The following is an 18,053-nucleotide window of genomic DNA, read 5'->3' as shown; positions in this document are numbered from 1 at the left end:
TTTTAATATGATTTGACTCTTTGTCAGGCTGTCAGGCTGTGGAGTCACAGAGGAAGGCTGTGCTTCTCTGGTCTCAGCTCTTAAGTCAATCCCCTCACACCTGAGAGAGCTGGATCTGAGTAACAATGACCTGAAGGATTCAGGAGTGGAGCTGCTCTCTGCTGGACTGGGGAATCCCCACTGTAAACTGGAGACTCTGAGGTCAGTATTCCTGTAGTTGGTCAACAAGTGATAACTGTTCACCAGATCCACATGTGACGACTTCTGCCAAAGTTGGTCCCGCTCCTTCTTCGGGCGGCGTTCGGCGGTCGACGTCACTGACCTTCTAGCCATTGTCGATCCACTTTTCATTTTCCATTGGTTTTGTCTTGTCTTCCATCAAACCTGGTTCCAATTCCATCAATTACATGTTGTGTATTTAACCCTCCATTTCCTCCTATGTCCTTGTCCGTAATTGTTTTCTTGTAGTGTTTGTGCACGGTATGCTGGTATTTACCGGGTTTTGTTTCACCCATTTTAAGTGTTGTTCTGTTGACGGTGTTTTATGGTTATTAAACGATTGTAAATCAGTTTTCGCTCTCCTGCCCCTGACTTCTCTACCGCCAGTACGCACCGCATTACAGAATTACGGACCAAAAACTATGGAGTCAGCAGGGGCAGGTACCCCGGGTATAGGGGCAGAGGAACGCGTCCGGAGCACGCAGCAATGCTCCACCATCTTGGCACCGCCATGGACCACGTTGTCCGGACAATGGAGACAGGGAGTTCTTCCAGCGCCTCCACCAGCACAACCGGGGTCTCTCTCCCCTGAGTGCCCCTCTCCCTCCTGGTCCCAGTGGGGTTCGTCTCTCCCTGCCCCAGGAATATTATGGGAAGGTTGCGAACTGCCAGGGATTCCTTCTACAACTGTACCTATACCTGGCCACCGTCCACCCGGCTCCGTCGGGCCATGAGAGGGTGTTCGCCCTCGTCTCGTGCCTCACCGGGAAAGCCCTGGAGTGGGCCAACACCATGTGGAGAGAGGGGATGCGGCGTTGGACCAGTTTGAGTTGTTCACCCGCCGTTTCTGTGCAGTCTTCGACCTCCCGCCCGAGGGTAGAGCAGCGGGTGAGCGCCTCTTCCATCTGAGGCAGGAGACGAGGAGCGCCCAGGATTTCGCCCTGAAGTTTAGGACCCTGGCTGCCGGAGCGGGAAGGAACGACAGGACCCTGATCGACCGTTACCGCTCCAGTCTGCGCGAGGACGTCCGTAGGGGAGTTGGCCTGCATGGCCACCACCCTCACGTTCGACCAGCTGGTGGACCTGTCCATCCGGCTGGACAACCTGCTGGCTACCCGCGGACGTTCAGATTGGGGTCTGGTGGTTCCATCCCCCCGCACCCCCTCTCCGATACCCAAGGAGCTAGGAGGGGCAGTGCGCAGGGAGACCGAAGGGGGTTCCAGCTTGTGCACAAGCCGCATAGGTCACACTACCGGTCGGTGCCGGGTTGGTTCCTCTGGGGATCGAGAGAGGGCGCAGGCAGGGCGCTCTGGCGTCACCCCAGGTGAGCCGGCACCATTCTCACCCAGAGACCTCTGTTGCTCATATGTTTGTCTATGTCCCTTTTTCTGAGTTTTCGACCATCGGACGACCATTAGGGTCCTCTGGGCATGGTGACGCAAGAGAATTAGTCTCTTCCTTATTGACTCTCCTGCATTTCCCGTGGTGCTAGGCCTACCCTGGTCCTATCATGACCCCACTGTTTCTTGGCCACAGAGGGCTCTCACGGGGTGGTCGCGAGAGTGCTCGGGGAGGTGTTTAGGGGTTTCCGTTGGTGCTACTATGGTGAAAAGTCCTTCTCTAAAAAGAAGGCGACTCAATTAATACCCCATCGACGGGGCGATTGTGCGATATATCTCCTGGTAGATGCTGCACCTCCCAGGAGTCACGTGTATCCCCTCTCACAGGCGGAGACGGAAGCTATGGAAACATATGTCTCCAAATCCCTGCATCAGGGGTACATCCGGTCTTCCACCTCACCCGTCTCCTCAAGTTTGCTTTTTGTGAAGAAGAAGGAGGAGGGTCTGCGCCCGTGTATTGACTATCGGGGTCTGAACCAGATCACTGTGAGGTATAGTTACCCGCTACCACTCATAGCCACAGCGACTGAGTCAATGCACGGGGTGCGCTTCTTCACCAAACTAGATCTCAGGAGCGCTTACAACTTGGTGTGTATCCGAGAGGGAGACTAGTGGAAGACGGCTTTCAGTACCACCTCAGGGCACTCTGAGTACCTCGTCATGCCGTACGGGTTGATGAATACGCCATCAGTCTCCCTAGACTGCGCCATCAGCCTTTGTAGACGAGATTTTCAGGGACCTGCACGAGCAGGGTGTAGTGGTATATATTGATGACATTCTGATATACTCCGCAAAACGCGCCAAGCATGTGTCCCTGGTGCGCAGGGTGCTTGGTTGACTGTTGGAGCATGACCTGTACGTCAAGGCTGAGAAATGCTTGTTTTTCCAGCAGTCCGTCTCCTTCCTAGAGAATCGCAGGGGTGGAGATGGAGAGTGACCGCATTTCAGCCGCGCGTAATTGGCCGACTCCCACCGCGGTAAAGGAGGTGTAGCGGTTCTTAGGGTTTGCCAACTACTACCGGAGGTTTATCAGAGGTTTTGGTCAGGTAGCGGCTCCCATTACCTCACTGCTGAAGGTGGTCGGTTGAGGCTGACAGGGCTTTTGGGCACCTAAGAGCTCCCTTTACTTCGGCTCCCGTGCTTGCCCATCCGGATCCCTCTTTGGCATTCATAGTCGAGGTGGACGCGCACGAGGCTGGGATCGGAGCTGTGCTCTCTCAGCGCTCGTGCACGCCACCGAAGCTCCGCCCCTGTGCTTTCTTCTCAAAGAAGCTCAGTCTGGCAGAGCGGAACTATGATGTGGGGGACCGGGAGCTGTTGGCTGTGGTTAAGGCTTTGAAGGCGTGGAGACATTGGCTTGAGGGGATTAAACACCCTTTCCAACCTGGAGTACATCCGGGCAGTTAGGAGACTGAATCCTCGTCAGGGAAGGTGGGCCATGTTCTTTAGCCGTTTTGTGTTTACCCTGTCCTACAGACCAGGTTCCCAGAATGATCAGACACCAGGTTCCCAGAATGATCAGACTCCCATTCTCCTGGCCTCCTACCTGGTAGCGCCGGTCGTGTGGGAGCTGGACGCGGACATGGAGCAGGCGTTGCGTACAGAGCCTGCTCCACTCCAGTGTCCCGTCGGGCATCAGTATGTTCCGTCTGCTGTCCGTGACCAGTTGATCTATTGGGCCCACACATCACCCTCCTCTGGTCATCCGGGGATCGGTCAGACGGTGCGCTGTCTGACTGGGAAGTACTGGTGGCCCACCTTGGCTCGGGACGTGAGGGTTTATGTTTCCTCCTGCTCGCTGTGCGCCCAGTGTAAGGCTCCTAGACACCTGCCCAGAGGTAAGCTACACCCCTTACCCGTTCCACAACGGCCTTGGTCACACCTGTCGGTGGATTTTCTAACGGATCTTCCTTCTTCACAGGGAAACACCACGATCCCGGTCGTTGTGGATCGTTTCTCTAAGTCCTGTCGTCTCTTCCCTCTGCCCGGTCTCCCTACGACCCTACAAACTACGGAGGCCCTGTTTACACACGTCTTCCGGCATTACGGGGTGCCTGAGGATATAGTGTCTGATCGAGGTCCCCAGTTCACTTCGAGAGTCTGGAGGGCGTTCATGGAACGTTTGGGGGTCTCGATCAGCCTCACCTCGGGTTTACACCCCGAGAGTAATGGGCAGGTGGAAAGAGTGAACCAGGATGTGGGCAGGTGTCTGCGGTCCTATTGCCAGGACTGGCCGGGGGAGTGGGCGGCGTTCGTGCCCTGGGCAGAGATGGCGCAGACCTCGTTTCACCACCCCTCCACTAACCTCTCCGCCTTTCAGTGTGTACCAGCCGGTTCTGGCACCGTGGCATCAGAGTCAGACTGAGGCTCCTGCATTGGACGATTAGTTCAGATGCGCGGAGGAGACCTGGGAATCCGCCCATGGTCACCTCCAGCAGGCCGTTCTGCGCCAAAAGACCAGCGCGGACCGTCACCGCAGTGAGGCCCTGGAGTTCGCACCGGGGGACAGGGTCTGGCTCTCCACCCAAAACCTGCCCCTCCGCCTGCCCTGCCAGAAGCTGGGCCTGCGGTTTGTGGGGCCATTCAAAGTCCTGAGGAGAGTGAACGAGGTGAGATACAGGTTACAACTTCCCCCCGATTACCAAATTAACCCCTCGTTCCATGTGTCTCTCCTCAGGCCGGTGGTGGCTGGTCCGCTCCAGGAGTCTGAGGTGTGGGAGGGTCCTCCACTCCCTCTGGACATCGAGGGGGCCCCGGCCTACTCCGTCCGTTCCATCCTGGATTCGAGGCGTCGGGCGAAGGGCCTTCAGTACCTCGTGGAGTGGGAGGGGAATGGTCCGGAGGAGAGGTGCTGGGTTCCGGTGGCTGATGTATTGGACCCTGAACTGCTGCATGAGTTCCACCATCGCCGGCCGGATTGCCCTGCGCCTCGCCCTCCGGGGTCGTCCCCGAGACTGGTGTCGACGCACCGCTGGAGCCGTGCGTCGGGGGGGGGAATACTGCCGAAGTCGGCTCCTCTCCTTCTTCGGGCGGCGTTCAGCGATCGACGTCACCGGCTTTCCTGCCATTGCCGCTCCATTTTCATGTATCCATTTGTTTTGTCTTGTTCCCTGCACACCTGGTTTTCATTCCCCAATCAATCTACATGTATTTATTCCTCTGTTCCCCATCATGTCTTTGTGAAAGATTGTTTTTGTTACGTGTTTATTGTTGACGCGCCAGACTGGTATTTCACAAAGATGTTTATTGTTAAACATTATTCTTGTGACTGTTTTGCGCGTTTTGCACTTTTGCCTCAATATAGTGTGTGCCTGTTCACAAATCTTTGCTCTCCTGCACCTGACTTCGCTACCAGTACGCACACACATGACATAACCCCAATAAAATTCCCAGTCTTAGGTCAGTTTGGATCTCCACTTTATTTTAAGAATGTGAAATGTCAGAATAATAGTAGAGAGAATTATTTATTTCAGCTTTTATTTCTTTCATCACATTCCCAGTGGGTCAGAAGTTTACCAACACTCAATTATTATTTGGTAGCATTGCCTTTAAATTGTTTAACTTGGGTCAAACGCTTCGGGTAGCCTTCCACAAGCCTCCCACAAGAAGTTGGGTGAAGTTTGGCCCATTCCGCCTGACAGAGCTGGTGTAACTGAGTCAGGTTTGTAGTCCTCCATGCTCGCAAACGCTTTTTCAGTTCTGCCCACAAATTGTATATAGGATTGAGGTCAGGGTTTTGTGATGGCCACTCCAATACCTTGACCTTGTTGTCCTTCAGCTATTTTGCCACAACTTTGGGAGTATGATTGGGGTCATTGTCCATTTGGAAGACCCATTTGCGACCAAGCTTTAACTTCCTGACTGACGTCTTGAGATGTTGCGTCAATATATCCACATAATTGTCCTTCCTCATGATCACATCACATATTTTGTGAAGTGCACCAGTCCCTCCTGCAGCAAATCACCCCCACAACATGATGCTGCCACCCCCGTGCTACACGGTTGGGATGGTGTTCTTCGGCTTGCAAGTCTCTCCCTTTTTCCTCCAAACATAACAATGGTCATTTTGGCAAAACAGTCCTATGTCTGTTTCATCAGACCAGAGGACATTTCTCCAAAAAGTATGATCTTGTCCCCATGTGCAGTTGGCTTTTATATGGCGGTTTTGGAGCAGTGGCTTCTTCCCTGCTGAGCGGCCTTTCGGGTTATGTCGATAGCGGACTCGTTTTACTGTGGATATAGATACTTTTGTACCTGTTTCCTCCAGCATCGTCACAAGGTCTTTTGCTGTTGTTCTAGGATTGATTTGCACCAAAGTATATTCATCTCTAGGAGACAGGACGTGTCTCCTTCCTGAGCGGTATGATGGCTGCGTGGTTCCATGGTGTTTATACTTGAATACTATTGTTTGTACAGATGAACGTGGTACCTTCAGGCGTTTGGAAATTGCTCCCAAGGATGAACGAGACTTGTGGAGGTCTACAATTTTTTTTGAGGTCTTGGCTGATTTCTTTTGATTTTCCCATGATGTCAAGCAAAGAGGCACTGAGTTTGAAGGTCGGCCTTGAAATACATCCACAGGTACACCTCCAATTGACTCAAATTATGTCAATTAGCCTATCACAAGCTTCTATAGCAATGACATAATTATTCCAATCTGTTTAAAGGACAGTTTGTTAACAAGAAATTTGTGGAGGTTTTGAAAAATTTATTTTAATGACTCAAAACTAAGTGTATGTAAACTTCCGACTTCAACTGCATTCACTTATATTGTACTAAAGTAGTAATATAGTAGAAATGAAAGCACTTTAAGTATACAGTTCTCCCATTTGAACGAGTCTTAATTATTTGGACAAATTCACTTATATTGTATTAAAGTAGTCATAAGTTTAGTATTTGGTCCCATATTCCATGCCTGCAGTGATTACATCAAGATTGTGATTCTACTAACTTGTTGAATGTATTTGCTGTTTGTTTTGGATTATGTTTTTCCCAAAAGTAACTCACCATTTATAAAAAATATACTGCCACTATTTTCACTACCAAAGATTGGCAGTGTAATTTGAATATGATTTTACTCTTTACAGGCTGTCAGGCTGTCTAGTCACAGAGGAAGGACTCCTCTCCCTGGTCCAGCATCCTTCTCCCTAGTCCAGCTACTCCTCTCCCGACTCTGCCTTCCTCTCCCTTAGTCCTAGCTACTCCTCTCCCTGATCCAAAACTACTCCTCTCCCTGGTCCAACTACTCCTCTCCCTGGCCCAGCTACTCCTCTCCCTGGTCAGCTACTCCTCTCCCTGGTCTAGTTACTCCTCTCCGTGGTCCAACAACTCCTCTCTCCTGTCCCAGCTACTCCTCTCCCTGATCCAAGCTACTCCTCTCCCTGGTCCAACTACTCCTCTCTCTGGTCCAAGCTACTCCTCTCTCTGGTCCAACTTATCCGCTCCCTGGCCAGCTACTCCTCTCCCTGTCCCAGCTATCTCTTCCTGGCTCCAACTACTCCTCTCTCTGGTCCAACTACTCCTCTCTTGGTTCCAGCTACTCCTCTCCCTGGTCCAGCTACTCCTCTCCTGTCGAGCTACTCCCTCTCCCTTGGTCCACTACTCTCTCCTGGTCCAGCTACTCCTCTCTCTGTCCAACTACTCCTCTCCCTGGTCCAGACATTATTGTGTTTTCTCTCTAATTCCTCTGTGTGTTCATTATCCACATTGAACTAATCATCCAAAGAGTCCTCTTGTACGGTGTGCGTCCATGTAAACTGAAAGAACTTCACACTGGCTATGTCTCTGATTTGGGATTGGAATCAGATGTGGTTTGCGTCTATTTGGACCATCGTTACAGTTAATCAGATATTTGCAATGTTTTCAATGATTGTTCATTCAAACAATGTATCGTTTTTTCAATTACAGCTTTTGATCTGTGTGTTGCAGAAGGAGAGGCTTTATACTGTAATTTAATGAACATCAGGTCTTCATTTCTGAATGCCTGCTGTGGAAGCATTTGGTAATAAGATGAGGAAAGATCCATCATTTGTATTTTGGCAAGCTTGTACGTGAGAAAATGTAAGTGTTTTAGAGAATGTGTTAATTGAATGCATATTCTGTTGAAAAACAACATGATTGTGTTAATGGTCCATCACAAGACACATGTATTGTGCTAATTGTGTTTATGAGGTTTTGAAAATGTGACGACAGATTAAAAAAAAAAAAAAAAACAAACGGACAAAAGGATGTTAGCGATTGTAAAAACTGTAAGACAATTTGACCTTTGCAGCTGGCATATCTAGAGGAAATCTCCCCCCTACTAGTTGGACCCATCATGTAATAGACAATCTGACTTTCAGCTGGCCTATCTAGAGGAAATCTCCCCCCTACTGAGTTGGACCATCATGTAATAGACATCTGACTTGGCAGCTGGATATCGTGTAGAGGAATCTCCCCCCTAGAGTTGGACCATCATGGTAATAGACACAATCTTACTTATACAGCTGGGATATCTAGAGGAAATCTCCCCTACTGAGTTGGACCATTACATGTAATAGACACAATGCTGACTTTGCAGCTGCATATCTCGAGGAAATCTCCCCCCTACTGTGTCTGGACCATCATGTAATAGACACAATCTGACTTTACAGGCTGGCATATCTAGAGGGAAATCTCCCCCCTTTACTTGAGTTGGACCATCATGTAATAGACACCAATCTGCTTTACGCTGGCATATCTAGAGGAAAATCTCCCCCTACGTGTTGGACCATCATGTAATAGACACAGATCTGACTTTGCAGCTGGCATATCTAGAGGAAATCCCCCCTACTGAGTTGGGACCACATGTTCATTGGTTGAATCGGGTCTTTGTTTGTGATAGAATGAAGAGAAATGACCTCCTCAAACCAGGAGGCCCTGGAAGCGCTGTGATTAGTTAGAGCGAATGACTCCTCAACCCAGGAGGCCCTTGGAGCAGCTGTGATTAGGTTTAAGAGAAGAATGAACTCCATCAACCCCAGGAGCCCTGGAGCAGCTGTGATTAGGTTAGAAGAGAATGACTCTCAACCCAGGGAGGCCTGGAGCAGCTTGATTAGGTTAGAAGGAGAATGACTCCTCAACCAGGAGCTCTGGAGCAGCTTGTGATTAGAATGAAGAGAATGATCCTCAACCCAGGAGGTCCTGGAAGCAGCTGTGATTAAATGAAGACGAATGACTCCTCAAACCCAGGAGCCCCTGAGCAGCTGTGATTAGAATGAAGAGAAATGACTTCCTCAACCCCGGAGTCTGACAGCTGTGATTAGAATGAAGAGAATGAACTCCTCAACCCAGGGAGGTCTGGAGCAGCTGATGATTAGGTAGAAGAGAATGACTCCTGCAACCCAGGGAGGCCCTGGAGAGCAGCTGCTGTTAGGATGAAAGAAGAATGACTCCTCAACCCAGGAGGTCCATGGAGCAGCTGGATTAGGTTAGAAGAGAATGACTTCCTCACCCAGAGGCCCTGGAAGCAGTGTGATTAGAATGAACGAAAATACTCCTCACCCAGGAGGGGGTTCCTGGAGCAGCTGTGATCAGGTTAGAAGAGAATGACTCCTCAACCCAGGGAAGGCCCTGGAAGCAGTGTGTATTAAATGAAGAGAATACTCCTCAACCCAGGAGGTCCTGGAGCAGCTGTGATAGGTTAGAAGAGAATGACTCCTCAACCAGGAGGCCCTGAGCAGCTTGATTAGAATGAAGAGAATGAAACTCTCACACCGCAGGAGTCCTGCGAGCAGCTAGTGAAGTTAAAGAGAATGAAACTCCTCAACCCAGAGAGCCCTGGAGCAGACTGTGGCATTGGATAGAAGAGAAAATGGACGCCGCAACCCGGAGGCCCTGGAGCAGCTTGATTAGGTTAAGATAATGACTCCTTCAACCCAGAGTCCTGGAGGCAGCTGTGATTAGGTTAAAGAGAATGACTCCTCAACCCAGGAGCCCTGGAGCAGCTTGTGATAAGGTAAGGAAGAGAATGACTCCTCAACCCAGAGGTCCTGGAGCAGCTGTGATTAGAATTGAGGAATGACTCCTCACCCTGGAGGCCTGGAGCAGCTGTGATAGGTTAAGAAGAGGAATGACTCCACAACCCAGGAGGCCCTGGAGCAGTGTCGATTAGTTGAGAGAATGACTCCTCAAAACCCAGAGAGCCCCTGAGCAGCTGTGATTAGAATGAAGAGAATGACTCCTCAACCCTGAGCCCTGGAGCAGCTGTGATTAGTTTAGAAGAGAATTGACTCCACACCCAGGAGTCCCCTGGGAGCAGCTGTGATTAGAGTAGAGAGAATGACTCCTCAAACCCAGGAGGTCCTGGAGCAGCTGTGATTAGGTTAGAAGAGAATGACTCTCTCAACCAGGAGGCCCTGGAGCAGCTGTGATTAGGTAGAAAGAATGACTCCTCAACCCAGGAGGTCCTTGGAGCAGCTGTGATTAAGAATGAGAGAATGACTCCTCAACCCAGGAGCCCTGGAGCAAGCCTGTGATATAGAATGAAAGAGAAGATCCTCAACCCTGGAGCCCTGGAGCAGCTGTGATTAGTTAGAAGGAGAAGGGACTCCACAACCCAGGAGGCCTGGAGCAAAGCGTGGTGATTAGGTTAGAAGAGAATGATCCTCAACCCAGGATTCCTGGAGCAGCATGTATTAGGTTAGGAAGAGAATACTCCACAACCCAGGAGGCCCTGGAGCAGCTGTGATTAGGTTAGAGAGGAATGACCTCCTCAACCAGGAGGTCCGGAGCAGCTGTGATTGGTTAGAAGAGAATGACTCTCACCCAGAGCCCTGGAGCAGCTGTGATTGTTAGAAGAGAAAATGACTCCTTAACCAGGAGCCGGAGCAGCCTGGGGATTTGAGGTGATAGAAGAGAATGACTCCTCAACCCAGGAGGCCCTGGAGACAGCTGTGATTAGGGTTAGAAGAGAATGGACTCCTCAACCCAGGCACGTCCTGGAGCAGCTGTGATTAGGTGAGAAGAGGAATGACTCCTCACCGCAGGAGGCCCTTGGAGCAGCTGAAGGTGATTAGGTTAGAAAGAGGAACTCCTCACCCAGGAGCGTCCTGGAGCAAGCTTTGTGATTAAGGTTAGAGAGAATGACTCCCATCAACCCAGGAGCCCTGGAGCAAGCTGTGATTAGAATGAAGAGAATGACTCCTCAACCCAGGAAGGTACTGGGAGCAGCTGTGATTAGGATAAGAAGAGAATGGACCATCAAACCCAGGAGGCCCTGGAGCAGCTGTATTTAGGTTAGAAGAGAATGACTCCTCAACCCAGGAGGCCCTGGAGCAGCTGTTGATTAAAGGTGTAAGAGAGAAATGACCCTTCAACCAGGAGGCCCTGGAGCAGCTGTGATTAGGTGTGTAGAAGAGAAATAACTCCTCAACCCAGAGCCCTGGAGCGCTTGATTAGGTTAGAAGGAATGGACTCCTCAACCCAGTGGGTCCTGGGAGCAGCTGTGATTAGAATGAAGAGAAATGACTGCCTCAACCCAGAGCCCTTGGAGCAGCTGGATTAGAATGAGAGAATATCCTCAACCCAGGGCCCTGGAGCAGCCTTGATTAGAATGAAGAGAATGATCTCAAACCCAGGAGGCCTGGAGCAGCTGTGAATTAGGTTAGAAGAGAGAATGACTCCTCCAAACCCAGGAGGTCCTGGAAGCAGCTGTGATTATGTTAGAAGAGAATGACTCTCAACCTAAGAGGCCCTGGAGCCAGCTGTGGATTAGGTTAGAAGAGAATGACTCCTAAACCCGAAGGAGGTAACTGAAGCATCTGTGATTAGGTTAGAAGAGAATGACTCCTAACCAGGAGGTCCTGAGCCACTGGGATTAGGTTAGAAGAGAATGACTCCTCAAACCCCAGGAAGGCCCTGGAGCAGCTTTGATTAGGACAGAAGAGAATGGCTCCTAACCCAAGAGGGCCCATGGAGCAGCTGCTGATTAGGTTAGAAGAGAATGACTCCTCAAACCCAGGAGGCCCTGAGCCGCTGCTGATTAGGTTAGAAGAGAATGACTCCTCAAACCCAGAGGCCTGGAGCAGCGTCTGTATATAGGTTAGAAAGAATGACTCCTCAACCCAGCGAGCCCTGGAGCAGCTGTGATTAGGTTAGAGAGAATGGACTCCTCAACCCAGGAGGCCCTGGGCAGCTGTGATTAGAATTGAGAGAATGACTCCTCAACCCAGGGGGTCCTGGAGCAGCTGTCGATCTAGGTTAGAAAGAATGACCTCCTCAACCCAGGAAGGCCCTGGAGCAGCTGTATTGGGGTCAAAGAGAATGACTCCACACCATGGCACACATACACAATCCATTGTCTCAATTGTAATAAGGCTTAAAAAGTATTATTTACCTTTCCCGTCCCCTTCATCGCAAGTGACATCAATAAGGGATCATAATCTTTTCACCTGGATTCACCTGGTCAGTTTGTCATGGACAGAAAGGTGTTCATAATGTTTTGTGTAAATTGACAGATCATTATACATTTATGGATTGTTTTAGTAGCCTCATTGGTTCTCTTATACAACCTGCCCATCACCCACCTGGGGACTGAGGGTTTATGACCTGAGAAACCTCCACATCATAGCTTCTCCGTATACAACCTTGCCACATCTACCCACCCTGGGGACTGAGGGTTATGAGAGAACCCCCACATCACTAGCGTCTCTTTATTCACCTGTCTCTACCCAACTGGGACTGAGGGTTATGATAGAAGAACCCCCACATACTCGCTTCTCTTTATACCACCTGCCATCTACCCACCTGGGACTGTAGGGTTATGATAGAACCCCACATTCACTAGCTTGTTTATGTTCATGCAGCCTGAAGATAAGGGAGGGGACTGGAGGCAGGTTGGTATGTATTACTAATTTCTTATTTTCATTCCTTTACGTTAGATGTGTGTTTTAGGTATTTTGTAGTGGAATTTGTAGCATATTACCTGTTAGATACTGCTCTGTCGAAACAAGAAGCACAAGCATTCGCTACACTCCAATAACATTACTAACTAATATGAGACTATATAAATTTGATTTGGACCATCATGTAATAGACAATTTTGACTTTGTAGCTGGATGATCTAGAGGAAATCTCCCCTTACTGATGGTTGGACCCATCATGTAATAACAATCTAGACTTTACAGCTGGCATATCTAGAGGGAATCCACACAGTTCTGCCTCCAGGTCAATATTCATGACAAAAACGTTTCAACCGGCGACTGGGAGAGCAATGTGAAGCCAAAACGAAAATGTTTTACACATTAACATGCTTTATTCTTGTTTCAAGAATGTTTTAGTATGAAAGTACAATATTATTCCTTGAAAAATAAATTCATGCAACAATTTGTTATTGGCAACATAAAAGACATACAACAAATGATCACATTTGGTATTATTAAAAGTGTTATGTAAGAGTTTAAATAGTTTAAACAGAGGATCTATCTCAAAAACAGTATACAACAAGTGCAGTAGTGGTTACTGAGGAATGTTACTTTAACGTCAACATCATAGTCACACTATAACTTCATGGGACTTGTGGGAAGACTGCATGCTGTTTGGGTGGATTGAGTGACGGGCTTCATCAAGCATTTGCAGAATATTCCTGTAATATTTTCACCTCTTGTCAGACCCACATTTCTAGTCGGCTGCAGACATTCATAAGGAGTCAAGTAGTTGTAATTTGCCTTTGCAGGTATTAAAGTAATACTCCATATGTAATTCCTTTTGTTGGAGCTCTCTCACAATGGGACAGTACATTACCAAGGAGGCTGGCTGAGGGCCAGAGGACGGCTCATAATAATGTCATGGAACAGAGTGAATGAAATGGAACACATGGAAACCACGTGTTTGATTACCATTCCACTTATTCCCCTCCAGCCATTACAAGCCTGTCCTCCCCAATTAAGGTCCCACCAACCTCCTGTTGGTACGAACACAAACAGTAAAATACATCATAACAATTGCAAAGTTGGTAAAAAGATCAGAAAAGGAACAAAAAGGTTCAGTCATGTTCTTATAGTTCGGATGAAAACAGTTTAGGTTGATGATTTAACAGCAGATAGAACTGGGATAGAACTGTTCTAGAACTGTGGTCCAGAAACGGATTTAACAGGCAGAAGGAACTGGGGTAGAAGCTGTCTAGAACCTGTGGTCCAGAAAACTGATCAACAGGCAGATAGAAACTGGGATAGAAGCTGTTCTAGAACCATGGGTCCAGAAAACTGATTCAACAGGCAAGATAGAACTGATAGAAGCTGTATCTAAACCGGTGTCAGAAATGATTTAAAGGCAGATAGAATAAAAAAATCTGGGAAAGAAGCTGTTCTAGAACCTGTGATCCAGAAACGATTTAACAGGCAAGATAGACCTGGGATAGAAGCGTTCAGAAACCTGTGTCAGAAACTGATTTAACAGGCAGATAGAATTGGGATAGAAGCTGTTCATAGAACCTGGGTTCCAGAAACTGATTTAAACAGCAGATAGAACTGGATAGAAAAGCTGTTCTAGAACCTGTGAGAGACTGGTTGTTCTGCCTGTCAGCTCCGCCTTCAATGCCATTCAGTGGAAGTTTTTCAGGTTTTGAAGTGTTTATCTGTGTTTGTGAGGACCACTTGGTGCTGGAATGAGGTGTCTGTCAGTTCCCAATTCTTCAGCAATGAAAGTCCTCATTGGGTTTGTGATGGTGTGAGGCTGTGAGTCCAGTGTGTGGGTGAGTCCAGGATGTGGTTGATGATGTGTTAGTGTATGGTGTGTGTGTTGTGTTGTGTAGTGTGTGTGAGTGTGTGTCGATGTGGTGTGTGTGTGAGCTCCAGTGTGAGTCCAGTGTGTGTGAGTCCAGTGTGTGTGTGTGTGTGTGTGGTGTGGTTCCAGTTGGGTGTGAGTCCAGTGTGTGTGTGTGCCAGTGTGCATTGTGATTGTGTCAAGTGTGTATGTGTGTGTGTCAAGTGTGTCCAGTGTGTGGTGTTGTGTGGTCTGTGTGTGTGTGTGTGTGTGTGTGTGTGTGTGTGTGTGTGTGTGTGTGGTCCCCATGTGTATGTCCAGATGGTGTTTGTGTCCATTGTGAGGGCCTATGTGTCCAAGTGTTGTGTGTCCAATGGGGTGTCCAGCTGTGTGTGTGTGTCATTGTGTGTGTGTGTGTGTGTGTTGTAGGTTGGTGTGGTGTGTGTGTGTGTGGTGTGGGTGTGTGTTGTGGTGCTCCAATGTGTTTGTCAGGTGTGCTGTGTCATGCGGACGCATCTGTGTGTGTTGTTTATTGTGTGTGACTGTGTTGTCCAGTGTGTACAGTGTGTGTGTGTCAAGTGATGTACCAGTGTGTATGTGTGGTACAGTGTGTGTGTGTGTGGTGTGTGTTCCAGTGTGTGTGTGTGTCAATTGGTGTATGTGTGTGTGTGTGTGTGTGGGTTGTGTGTATGTGTGTGGTCAAGTGTGCTCAGGGTGTGTGTGTCTGTTGTGTGTGTGTGTGTGCTGTGTGTGGTGTTGTGTGTGTGGGTGTGTGTGTGTGTGTAGTGTGTGTGTGTGTGTGTGTGTGTCCAATGTGTGTGTCCAGTGTGTGTGTGCGTGTGATTGTGTGTGCATGTGTGTGTGTCAAGTGTGTCCAGTGGGGTGTGTTCGTCCTGTGTGTGCTGTGGTGTGTGTGTGTGTGTGTGTGTGTGTGTGTTGGTGTGTTGATGTCGTGTTGCAAGTGTGTCCAGTGGTGTGGGTTCTCGTCCTGTGTGTGTGTGTGTGTTGTGTGTGTGTGTGTGTGTGATGCTGTGTGTGTGTGGTGGTGTGGTGTGTGTGTGTGTGTGTGTGTCCAGTGTGTGTTTCTGTGTCCAATGTGTGTGGCCAGTGTGTGTTTTGTGCCCATGTGAGTGTGTCCAGTGTGTGTGTGTTTGTGTGTGTCCAGTGTGTGTTTGTGTCCATTGTGAGTTAGTGTGCCAGTGTGTGTGTGTCCAATGTGTGGATACCCTCTGATGTGTCCAGTGACTGTGTGTGTGTGTAACACAGTGGTCCATTTTTTGTGTGTTGTGTGTCAAGTGTGTCCAGAGTGTGTGTGTGTGTGTATCAGTGTGTTGATCCAGTGTGTGTGTGTCATTGTGGTGTGTGTGTTTGTTTATTGTGTGTGTTGTGTTTGTCCAGCGTGTGTCCAGTGTGTGTGTGTGTACAGTGTGTGATGTGTGCGTGTATTGTGGTGCATGTGTGTGTGTCAAGTGTGTCCAGGTGTGGTGTGTGTCAATTGTGTCCAGTGTGTTTGTGTGTGTGTGTGTGTGTGTGTGTGTGTGTGTGTGTGTGTGATGTGTGTGTGTGTGTTGTGTGTGTGTGTGTGTGTGTGTGTACATGTGTGTCAAGTGTGTCACAGTGTGTGTGTGTGGTGTGTGTGTGTGTGTGTGTGTGTGTTGTTGTGTGTGTCGTGTTGTGTGTGTGTGTGTTGTGTGTGTGTGGTGTGTGTGTGTGTGTGTCCAATGTTGTGTGGTCAGGTGTGTGTGCGGGTCCATTGTGTTCAAGTGTGTTGTTTGTGTGTGTCAAGTGTTCCAGTGTGTGTGTTTGTGTCCAATGGTGTGTTCAGTGTGTGTGTGTGTGTGCGCGTGTGTGTGTGTGTGTTGGGTGTGTTGTGTAGTTGTGTGTGTGGTGTGTGTGTGGTGTGTGGTGTGTGTTGTTGGGTGTCAAGTGTGTCCAGTGTGTGTTTGTGCCCAATGTGGTGTCCAGTGTTGCTGTTTTTGTCCATTGTGGAGTGTGTCCAGTGTGTGTGTTGTGTGTTGTGTGTGTGTGTGTGTGTGTGTGTGTGTGTAGTGTGTGCTGTGTCCAGTGTGTGTGTATATGTGTGTGCGTGTGTGTCCAGTGTGTGTGTGTGTGTGTGTGTGTGCGGTTGTTGTGTGGTGTTGTGTGTGTGGTTTTGTGTGGTGTGTGTGTGTTGTGTGTCCAAAGTTGTAACAGATTGAGTGCTGTGTGGTGTGTCCAACTGTGTTTGATCCAGTGTGTGTGTGTCCATTAGTCGTGAGTGGTGTTGGTTTGTCCATGTGTGTGTCAAGTGTGTCCAGTGTGTTGTGGTCCAATGTGTGTGTCCAGTGTTTGTGTGTGTGTCCATTGTGTGTCAAGTTGTGGTGTGTGTGTCCAGCTTGTGTCAGTGTGTGTGGGTGTGGGTGTCAGGTTATTTATTTACAGGACACTGAGGAGTCTTCATCATAAACCCTAAAACCCCTGGATAGAGGGGCTCACTGATGTGGAGGTGAAATGGTACAGGTGGGTCAGTGTGCAGAGGAGACTCTGTGAAGACAGAAGTGCCGGCTGGCCAGTTCCAGATACACTCTACTCTTGGGAAAGCGGAGGAGGTGACGTCATATGGTAGTGAGATTATAATTGTGGAAGGCATGTAACTGTTGTCAGAGCCAGAACAGACCTCCAGGACTTGTCCATGCCATTTCCAAGCCAAACAGTCATTAACCCTCCTCTCCTGCTTGAATTTCCTTCTATATGTCATGCCTATACCGCCTCTCTCCACGCCACTCTACCTCCAGTACAGGCCAGTCAGACCCTTCGCTACCACAGCACCTGTCTACAGACCTCAAATCTCTCTGGTGATTCAGGATACGTTCTGCTTCTCTCTCCCCCATGTCACCTTTCGTTCTCTCAGACAGAGAGAGGAGTCTGGTCACTGATGTTGGGTCACAGTGTGAGATTCACAACATTTCTGATGGATGAAACCAGACCAACAATATTAGGAAATCATATTCACAATAGAATGTATTAGCTCACTATTCATTTTATACTTATGGTAATATAAAACCACACTTATTCCCACTAATTACACACACACACCACACACACACACACACACACACCAACCACACACACACACACACACAACACACACACACACACACCACACACACACACACCAACACACACACACAACCCACACACACCCACACAACACACCACACACACACCACATTGTCAAAGCAACTCTTGGGATAAATTGGTGTCCCTGATTTCTGATTCTGGTTAAACTACAGCTGATATCTTATTATGACCAAGTAAGTAATGATGGTGGTCTCTTGACTTTGACTTGAACTTGTAATTAAGACTTTCTTAGTCATTATTCTTCACAGCAGTCAACAACTCACAATTTTTAAGCCCAGGTTTCATTGCTGTTCTCTCACCATGTTCCACACTGTAGCGGGTAGCAGAAGACAGAAAGTAATTGAGTGAAACCACATGGACACACACACCACACACACTTTCCCCAAAGTGTGTGGTAAGTCTGGGTAATAAGTCAAAATGTTGATATGAACATTGACAAACCCTCTACATACGGAGTTTCTCCAGTCATGCAGTGTGGATCCTCCGTCCAGCAGAGACAAGTCTGACTCCCGGCTCCTGGGTGATTGGTAGCTCAGGTCCAGCTCTCTCAGGTGTGAGGGTTTGACCTCAGAGCTGAGACCAGAGAAGCACAAA

At 48.7% G+C, this 18,053-nt stretch overlaps 2 pseudogenes; both read left to right on the top strand.

The window, feature by feature from the left end:
* LOC139023828 (NLR family CARD domain-containing protein 3-like) overlaps window positions 1-6,770 on the top strand; it is a 30,201-nt pseudogene extending 23,431 nt beyond the window's left edge.
* The window catches only part of LOC139023826 (piggyBac transposable element-derived protein 4-like), a 350,862-nt pseudogene that overhangs the window by 314,920 nt on the left and 17,889 nt on the right, over window positions 1-18,053 (top strand).

This window comes from Salvelinus sp. IW2-2015, linkage group LG37 (genome assembly GCF_002910315.2).
Source record: "Salvelinus sp. IW2-2015 linkage group LG37, ASM291031v2, whole genome shotgun sequence".
Taxonomy (NCBI): domain Eukaryota; kingdom Metazoa; phylum Chordata; class Actinopteri; order Salmoniformes; family Salmonidae; genus Salvelinus; species Salvelinus sp. IW2-2015.
The sequence above is the reverse complement of the archived record's forward strand: the minus strand, read 5'-3'. Positions and strand labels throughout refer to the sequence as shown.